Source organism: Nicotiana tabacum, chromosome 17 (genome assembly GCF_000715075.1).
Source record: "Nicotiana tabacum cultivar K326 chromosome 17, ASM71507v2, whole genome shotgun sequence".
NCBI lineage: Eukaryota > Viridiplantae > Streptophyta > Magnoliopsida > Solanales > Solanaceae > Nicotiana > Nicotiana tabacum.
The window spans coordinates 19,490,718-19,501,790 of NC_134096.1; positions in this window are offsets into that span (position 1 = coordinate 19,490,718).

Genomic DNA, 11,073 nt, shown 5'->3' on the forward strand with positions numbered 1-11,073 from the left:
CATTATGGATAGATTGATCAAGTCTGCGTATTTTATTCCGATCATGACTTCCTACACTTCAAAACAGTTGGCTAAGACCTACATTAGAGAGATTATCCGCTTGCATGGTATGCATGTTTCCATCATTTTAGATCGGGGCATTCAGTTTACATCACACTTCTGGAGAGCCATTCAGCATGATTTGGGCACGCAGGTTGAGCTGAGCACTGTATTTCACCCTTAGATGTTTGGACAAACCGAGCGGACTATTCAAATTTTGGAGGATATGCTGATAACATGTGTTATCAATTACGAAGGCCAGTGGGATCAATTTCTACCATTAGCGGATTTTGAATATAATAACAACTATAAATTGAGTATCTAGATGGCTCTGTATGAGGAATGGGAGGAAATTTCATTCATTGGTTGGTTGGTTTGATCCCGGTTAAGCTAGGTTGTTTGGTACAGATTTAGTTCGTGATGCTTTAGAGAAGGTGAAATTGATTCAGGAACGGCTTCGTACATCGTATTCCAAGTAAATGAGTTATGCTGATAGGAAGGTTTGATGTAGCTTTCATGGAGGGTGAGAAGGTCCTTCTCTGAGTTTCACCTACAAAGGCGTGATGACATTTGGGAAGAAAGGCAAGTTGAGCCCTCTGTGTATTGGTCCATTTTAGGGGTTAGAGAGAATTGGTGAGGTGGCCTACAGACTTGCTTTACAACCTAGCTTGCCTGGACTTCATCTGTTATTTCTTGTTTCCATGATTTGAAAGTATTATGCGGATCGGTCACATGTGTTGGATTTCAATTCAGTGCAATTGGATGCGAATCTAGCTTATGAAGAAGAGTCGGTGGCCATTTTTGGTAGGCAAGTTCGGTTAAGGTCTAAAAATATTGCATCGATGAAGGTCTAGTGAAGAGTTCAACAAGTCGACGAGGCAACTTGGACGACCGAGCATGATATGCGAAGAAGATATCCTCACTCTTTTTACATTCCAGTAGGATTTTAAACCCATTTGAGAATGAACGTTTGTTTAAGAAGGGGAGAATGTAACGAGTCGACTGGTCATTTTTATATATTTGTAAGTTGTTTCTCTATTTGATGTTTCTCGTATGCTTATTTGTATTTTGTGACTTACGAGGATAGTTGGGAAGGTTTGAGAGTGAATTAGAATATTTAGTTCTATTGTTGGAAGCTTAAGTAGTAAGAGTTGACCCATATTTGACTTTCGAATAGATAACCTCGAATTGGTGATTTGATGGTTCCAATAGGTTCATATGGTAATCTTTTACTTATGAGTATGTCCGGATTTTGATTTGGAGGTTTTTAAGATGCTTTTGCTCTAATTGCTTAAAGTTGGAAAATTGAAGGTTTAGAAAGTTCATATGTTTTAACGAGAGTTGATTTTGATTATATCAGGCTGAGATTATTATTTTGGAACTTAGAATAGGTTCATTCAGTATTTTGCAACTTGTGTGTGAAGTGTGGTTGAAATACAGAATGTTTAGGAATTATTCAGACATGTTTGGCAAAGTTGAAAAGATTAAAACTTAAGAGATTGATTTTGATCATCGATTCATAGTTTTAATGTTATTCGCAGTTCTTTGAGCACGTAGAGAAATTTGGATAATGTATTCGGACTTGTTGGTATAATTGGATGGGGTCCCAGGGCGGCTCGGGTGTATTTTGGATTAGTTCTAGGCTATATTGGTTAATTAAAGCATGGATCTTGTGCATCACCCCTATAGCCAGGTGCATCGCAATTGCGTGCTGCAAGTCCGGTATTTTGTTTGTAGAAGTGGGAAGAGAGGTGGCCCAAGTGGATCGCAGTTGTGTTGAAATTTTGTGGTTGCGGGGCAGCTTGTACGAGGTGTTTGCATAGAAGTGCATCTGCAGATGTGGAAGTTTGTCGCAAAAGCGAAGGCCGGCTTGTTAAGTGGTTCTCGCATCTTCAAGGATTTTGCCGCAGATGCAACATTGCAGAAGTGACCAAGTGTTCTGCAGATGTGGAATCACTGGAAGGAGAATATATTTAGAGGATTTAGCTTATTTTCACTATTTTGAATTTTTGAGCTTGTTAGAGGCTTTTTTGGGGGAGCTTTTCATCACAACTTTGGGGGTAAGTGATTTCTACTTAGTTTTGATAATATGTCTTGTTTTCCCATGGATTAATACACATAGATTATGTGATTTGAAAAATAAATTTGGGGGGTTTTTGTGCTAGATTTGTGAAAGTGAATAATTGAGATTTGAATCCCCATTTGAAGTAGGATTTGGATGAAACTTATATATTTGAATTCGTATTCGAATGAGTAGTCGGAATTTGTGAGTTTTGTCGAGTTCCAGAAAGTGGGCCCTAATTGACGCTTTGGTTGACTTTGTGTAATTGATTAATGATTGAAGCTTTAGTATTTGGAATTGATTCCGATAACCTTTTTGACGTTATTGAGTTACTTTTGGTTAGATTTGACCCGTTCGGAGGCTAATTTTAGAGGCAATGGATCCTTGGAATATTCGTTCGAGGTATGTATCTTGACTAGTATTGGATTGAGGGTATTTCCCCAGGGGCTATGATGTTTGTTATATGTATGGGGTGACACATATACAAGGAGACGAGCACATGTGTATGCTTCGTAGTTATTCATGATCCGGGTAGACTTTAGGCTATTATATATTCCTTGTCTGTTATCATGCCACTTCGATACCATATTTTCTCCACTTGTTTGACTACGTGAACTATTATCCATGCTGAAAATCATGTCTAGAATATCTACTTATCTGTTTGATACATGGTAGGATTATATTTTCTATATTGATCTATTTACCGTACCCGTAGTCATATTATTCAATCGTGATATTATAGAAGTGTGTTATATATCTATCTGTGTGCACTCTTTCTATGTTATCTCACATGTTATTAGTGTCATTGTATGTTTAATACGAGTTTGAGCTGAGTTGTGGTATGTTGGTATATTTCGTGCGGTATTTTGATTACGGTATTGTTAGATATTGGTATACTCAGACTTGAGAGGATTGATGATTGATTTTGGGCCATAAAGCCATATTGTGTGGATTGGTGACTGATCTTGGGCCATAGAACCGTGTTGATACTCATTGTGAGGTGATATTTGCGTCAAGGCCCTATATTAGGCTGAATGATATTGATCGTTGACTTTTGATCCGATCAGCGCTTGGGCTAGGATCCGCTCCTCCAGAGTCAAGTGATAACCCATGTTAATTTGGGCCTTGTAAGTGTACACACATGGTATGTGTTTAGTGAGGGACTAATTTTAGACACTTGTACGGTGCTAAGCGTGTGTGTGATGATTCAGGGGCATTGTGCCAAGTACCATGTGAGTGTTGAGAGTATGATTGAGGGATACATGTGTCAAGCACTATTAATGTGTTGAGATGTTTATGTACTTAATGAGTAAATTGTGATGCTAATTTTGGTATGTTTACTTGTCATGCAAGCATAGAGTTATATTTTTCTCATGCTATTTGTATTTGATGTTTAGATCTTGAAATCGCAGTTTACTTGGATAAATTCCTATCTAGGTGCTTTCTCTAGAAAAGTTGATGCCTTGACTGATATACTTGAAAGTCATGTTTATTTCTCCTCTTTATTGTGATAGAGTTGAACCTGATATTATTTGAGTTGCTTTTCTTTTTTCCATTATTATGATGTTACTGTGGTTGTTGATTGTTGACGATGAGCATCGGAGTTGCCAAGCTCGTCACTTCTTTCAAGCCAAGGTTAAGCTTGCTACTTATTTAGTATATGGGGTCGGTTGTAGTCATACTACACTCAGAATTTCATATGCAGATCCAGCTGTTACCGGTAGTGGTGGTTCCCAGTGACCTGTATCCGGATTTCCTTGGAGATTTCGAGGTAGAACTGTTGTTCTGTTCGTAGGCCTTGAAGTCCCCTCTTTTATCTTATGTTCTTGTTGTTTAGTCTCCAAATAGTAATGTATTTTGTTTAGACTTTATTTTTAGTACTCTATAGAGCTCATGCACTCGGTGACGCCAGATTTTGGATGGTTTTCAGTTATATTACCATTTTAGTTTTAGTTATTTATGTTATTCTGCTTTTTGAGACTATTTTCTTATTGTTGTTGAAGTTTATTTTCACATCTTCATTGTTGACTTGCCTAGCAAACGGTTTTAGGGGCCATCACTGCTCCAGTGAGATTTTAGGTCGTGAGAATATCAATATGACATGAAAAAATTGTAGTAGTCTGAACAATATTATTAATAGTATCCTTTTTACATTGATGCATTAATCATGTACATGTTTTAAAATTTTATAATATTTGGTTTGAATTTTCATTTTTTTTGACCGAAGCTCCAACATTAAAATTAATTTTGTATCTTTGGAGCATAACTATTAGAGATTGAATGGAAGTTGTTACTACTAAGAGGTCTTAATTAAGTTTTCAAATAGACAACAAAAATACATAATTAAATGAGTGGATACATTTAACTTTCTTTGGATATATACATAAGAATATATTCCCTAAATAATACTCCATCTGTTTCAAATTAGATGAGTTACTTTTTTTTTTAGTCTGTTCCAAAATAAATGACACATTTCTGAATTTGGAAATAATTCAACTTTAAACTTTTCATTTTACCTATTTTACCCTTAATGAGAAGCTTTTATAACCACACAAATATCATGGCCCCACAAAGTTTTTACCCCTTAAACTTTTAAGACCATAAGTTTCAAAAGTCTTCTTTTCTATTCTTAAACTCCGTGTCTAGTTAAACTAGCTCATCTAAATTGAAACGGAGGGAATAGAACTATAGTCATAACAACAAAGGGGAGTGAAAAGCACCATTTGATATCCATTCAAGGATGCAACTTTGGTGATTTATGTGGTCACAAGAAGAAAGAACTCGTAGGAGCCTCCATTGTCATAATCGACCTGACACATAACACACACAAAAATATTTTCACATCTCTTATAAGAAGATGAAATTAGTGTGAATGTGTATGACATCAAGCTCAAGATTCCTCTCCACAAAAAAAACACCTCTGGAGGAGCACGATACACATCTGGATGAGCATCATGCGCATCTTGAAAAACATCATGAGCCTCTAGAGGAGCATCTTGCTCCTCCTTTCAAATGGCGGAGACTATGAATACAAAGATAAAGTAATAAAAAAATACTATAACAACGTCAAAATAGTAATATAAGCTCAATGACGGCTTTTGTTAGATCTGACAGGTAATATGTCTGTAGAATCTCTGCCTCAATGTAATGTGAAAAAACCATAGCATTCCAAATAATATTATTACTACCATTAATATTACATTTATACACGTGCAAATCATGTGCATTTTTTAACATTTTATAAGATTATATTTGAATTTTTATCTCTTGATCCGAAAGTCTAATAGAGAAATTAATTTTGCGTCTTGCAGAGGAATATTTAGAGATAGAAAGGAAGCTATTACTGCTAATGGGTCTTAAATAATATTTTTAGATAGACAACAAAAGTATATAATTAAATGATTGGGATACATTTAACTTTTTTTGTGAAAGCATATGAATATATTCCAGTCGACATCCGTTCAAGGATGTAACAATGGTGATATACATATGAGTGTTTCCACAAACAAAGTAACTATAGTCATATAAGTTATCGCAAGAAGAAAGAACTCGAAGGAGTCATATAAGTCATACACGAAAATATCTTCACATCTCTCATACACGAAAATATCTATAGAAACTCTGCCTTTATGTGATGTGAAAAAATTATAGCACTCCAAATAATATTATTATTACCAACTTTTTCACATTGATGCACGTTCAATTCATGTGCATTTTTTAAAAGTTTATAAGATTATGTTCGAATTTTCATCACTTGAACCGAAGCTCCAACAGTGTAATGACCCGATCGGTCATTTTGAGCATTTTAATTCAGTTCGGTAGTTTGAGGTCATGAGTAGTTTCATATGGTGTATTATGACTTATTTGTATGGTCGATTTTGGCTTTTGAGTTGTTCGGGATTGATTCGGAAGAATGATTCTTCACACGAAAGTTTTGAGTTAGAAGAGTTGACCAAGTTTGACTTTTATGGATTTCACCTCGGATCAGAGTTTTGTTAGCTCCGTTAAGTTTGGAAGGTGATTTTGGACTTAGGCGTATGTCCGAATTGGCATTTGGAGGTTGCTAGAAGGTTTTGGCCATAATTAGCAAAAGTTGGCAATTTTATAGTTTGGAAGGTTCATGAGTTTGACTAGGAGTTGACTTTGATAATATAGGATTTTGATTGTTGTTGTGGGAGTTAGAATAGGTTTGTTATGTCATTTGTAAGTTATGTGCAAAATTTGAGGTCATTCCGGGTTGATTTGTTATGGTTTGACACGCGTTTTAGAAGTTAAAAGTTTACAAGTTCATTAAGTTTGATTTGAGGTGTGATTCATGGTTTTGGTGTTATTATATGTGATTTGAGGCCTTGAGTAGGTTCTTTTTATATTTTGGAACTTGTTAGTGTATTTGTATGGAGTCCCTAGGGGTTCGGGTGAATCTCGGATTGATTTCGGACCCTATTCCTCATGCTTGGCACAACTGGTTTTCTGGTGTTTCAAGCCTTCTTCGTGATTATGAAGGTAAGGACGCGATCACGTAGACTTTTGGGGAGCTTCTAGTTATGTATTCATCACGTTCGCGGGAGGAGAAGCGCGTTCGTGAAGGGTTGAGGGGTTTGTTCAACGCGTTCGCAGGTAATGATTTGCGATCGCGGTTCATCTGGGAGCTGGGGACTTTTGCCTTCGCGTTCACGAGGTCGTGGACGTGTTCGCGTAATTGTGGTGCATGTATTCATCGAGTTTGTGAGGTCAATGCCGTGAACGCAAAACGTATTTTTGTCTGAGTTCATTTTTGTGCATTGCGATCGCGAGGGTACTAGAAGTACTCTATTTCGGACCTTGAGTTATCATATTTTGAGTTATGGAGCTCTGATTTGGACTATTTTGAAAGGAAGTTTTACCACATAGATTGGGGTAAGTATTTTTTACTTAGATTTGATTATATTACATGATTCCATCTTAGATTTTGGCATTTTATTTGATGAATCCAAAACTAGAAATTAGGGGTTTTTGTCTAAACTTTTCTAAATTGAATAATTGGGTTTTAAACATTGATTCGGAGTCATATTTAAGTAAAATTAGTATGGTTGGGCTCGTATTCGAATGGGTTATCAGAATTCATAAGTATCATCGTGTTCTGAGGTACGGGCCTGCGTTGACTTTTTGATGACTTTGAGTAATAATATGGATATGAATTTTAGTGCTGAAACCATGATTTAGCTTATTATAACTTGATTAATTTTGAAGGACTCTTTGTGAAATTGTTAATGTGCTAAATTCGGTCATCACTATACCTAATCATGAATACATTTCTATGACTGTATCTATCAGGTACTAGGGTTCCATACTTGTGTTGAAAAGCATTCTGAGCTTTTGTCAAAATACATGATAAATAGGATTCTTGCGGTTCATTGAATTGTTATTGGTTCGAGAGCTTGACTGATGTTAACGTGAAGTATTTACTTACCCACTCTTCTTAATATTAATCATGCTTCCTACCTTGCTTGTCATTGATATGCATGTACTTGGTGAGGAAGAGAGTAAAAGCGGGAAGACTGATACTGTGCCATTGCATTTACATTATAATATGAGCAAGAGTGTAAAGCACGAAGGGTGATGTCGTGCCATTTCATATACATTATTATGCACGGAGGATAATGATGTGCCATTTCATTTACATTATCTTATGAGGACGTGAGTAAAAGTACGAAGGGTGATGTCGTGCCATTTTATTTACATTATCATGTGAGGACTAGGGTAAAAGCACGAAGGGTGATGCCGTGCTATTTCATCTACATTATCATGTGAGGACGAGAGTAAAAGAATGAAGAGTGATGTCATGCCATTGTTTTTATTTTATCATGTGTTCATGACACGAAGTGTGTTTCCGTGCAGGCGAGGACAAGAGACATACATTATATTATGATATCTTTCTTTGTATATATGTTTATGCCTCCATCTTGACTTGTTACTATTGAGCCTATGTTTTCTATTTTGCATGTGGTTGTCACATTCTTTCCTTTTCCTTATTTGGTATTGTTCTATCTGTTCCTTTTATTTGTTGTTTATTGTTGCTATTTGTGTACTCTCTACTTCATAGTTACTATTGTTGGCGTTTCTTTGGCCTAGTTGGTACCGTTATATATATGCTTGGTAAGGATGAGAAAAATGCATGAAGGGTGCTGCTGTGCCATTTGATTTGACATACATTTATATATCTAGTGAGGATGAGATAAATGTACGAAGGGTGTTGTCATGCCATTTGATTTGATATCTTGAGTACATTCCTCAATCTATGAAAGTTTGTCAATTTACCACTTTTTTTATAGTTATTTCTTTAAGAAAAGGATTTCTTGTGATATCGAGAAAATTGACGGTGATTTCTTCTAGTAATAATTTACTTCTTCGCATATTTGTTCTAGTATCCATTATTTTCTAGTATTGTTTCTATTACAAATCTACTGTACAGGTTATATCAATCAGTATCTTTTAATAAAAAGCCTCAACAGTACTTCACTGAGGTTAATCAAGATAACTACTGGATACATAGGGTCGGTTGCACTCATACTATACTTCTGCACCTTGCGTGCAGATCTTGGAGCTGAGATGCGGTGGATAACGGGAGCTGGCACCAAAGATGTACATGATCTTTGGAGTTAGCTACCACTTATCCGTGGGTAGTTTTAGACTTAGATTCTGTTTATGTATATTTCAAATAGACATTGTATTTATTTCATACACGTTTTTGTAAAAATCCAGTCTTAGTGGCTCATAACTTGTACTACTAGTCTTTGGGATATTGTATGGAATTAAGTTATATCATTTGTTGTTCCCCCTTTTTTTTTAGAACTATGTTGACTGTTATTGGGCATACCTAGCGGGTTGGATTATGTGCCATCACGACTAGTTAAATTTTGGGTCGTGACAAGTTGGTATTAGAACACTAGGTTCGTAGGTTCCACGAGTCATGAGCAAGTATCTAATAGAGTCTTGCGGATATGTATAATGACGTCCATACCTATCATCGAGAGGCTACAAGGCATCCAGGAAACTTCCTTTCTTTCTTTCCTCATCATTCGGCGTTTTTTCAACTTGGAGCCTATATCTTTGATTTCTTCCTATTCGCTCGTATGCGTTGTTGGGCACTCGGTATCAACTGTGCGCCGATGATTTGTGATGTTGTAGATGAACTACGAAGGATTATGGATGCTTGATTATCGTCGCGATATGCTGTCTAGTCTTGGGAGTATGCGCGATGTGGTACGTAGGAGATTTTTGTATCTGGTTGGTAAGTACGGACTTGGGAAGACTGGTTGGTTGGCTAGTTATTGTGACTATGGTGGTATCATAGTAAGGTATTGATTTGAGTCTGGTTAGTGGGTTATATCCTACGTGATAAATTTAGTTCGTGTGTTTCGTATATGGTTTACATTCGGTGGAATGCATATATTACCATTTCAGAGCATTTGGGAAAGTTTGTTTGACTATTGCGAGGATGAGTATGCGCTCGGAAGAGTCTTCGGAGTGTTTTATGACTAGTGTTACATAATTTTACGAAGTATTAAGATGATTAACAGTGTGAAAGTGGGGTAGTTACGAAGGAGGGGTGCTATAGGTTATAGACGATGTGTTATATGGCTTCGAGCCAAGTAGGGGAGCCTTCTATTGACGATCGGATTGCACGTTCATGTGTTATATTAGTTCTCAGATGAGGATATGCTTGTAGATTGGCTATGATTTGAGAAAGGTTTCATAGTGGCTATGATTTGAGAAAGGTTTCATAGGGGATGATTTAGAGCGAGGTGGGTAACTACCAAAAATGTTCTGATGAGTTTGATATTCGTATGTGATATTTGAGAATTTTCGGATATGTGTATGTTTAAAGCTCAAGATCAGTAGTGAATGTTGTCCGGATTTGCGGTACTTCAATATCAAGAATGATTTTACATAGCAGTATTAGAGAGATGCAAGGAAACAACTTCGGATTTGCAGAAGGTTCCTTCAGAGCGAGCATTTCAGATTGTGTTACTTTTGGATTTGGCAGTCTGTGTGACTCAGTTGACTTAGAGGAAATCAGTTCTGAGGATTCGATTATGTGTCAGCGTGTTTCAAACTCGGGGTTGGTGTCTTCTATTGTTTGGGTTTATTTTTCAGGTTATCCAATCCATTTATTATTATAGGAAGTGATTATCTTTTATATCACCTAATAGTCTAATATATATATATATAAATGGAAGTTAAAGTCCTAAATTCTAATTTAACTATACATGGAATCCATTTTTCAACCAAAAATGTTACGGTACCACTTTATTAAATAAGCATGCCTGTACCACTTGATTAATTAAGCATGCCTGTGACATGTATGAACAGGAAGATGTTTCTGCGGTATACTGATAGATTATTATAAGCAGCGGAAGTAATCACATGTAATCTAGACAACTAGTATATACGGGGTTTCACGGGTTACCTCTTGAAGCGTGGACAAATCTCTTTTATTACATGAGCCTTCAGTTCCATAACTTCTCAATGGAATCTCCACCATCCGCACAATCATGATCCTCATATGTTCCACGGTATCTACTGTGTTACCCAAATAGTATCCGAAAATAGCAATTTCGTATGGGAGAAATTTCTAGAAAAATACGGTTGAAATTTCGGCCACCGTGTCTTCTTCCTCTAGGTAGAAAATATTATGTATTTATACCACAACTTTTAAGGGTTAAAACCCTTTTCCAAAATCTTTTGGGTTTTCTTTTCTACCAGAAAAAATGATTCCTTTATTTTCTATTATTTAGGTAGATCAGGAACCACATAATTTAATTAACAAAGCTTCCAATTATGGAATTTAATTTTCTAATTTTTGAAATTAATATCCACCATAATTAATTATGAATTTTTCCACTAAAAATTTATAATAGCACTACTTATTCAATTTTAAAATTCATCCATTAAATCTTATTTAACTCCCCATATTAAGATTCAGATACTAA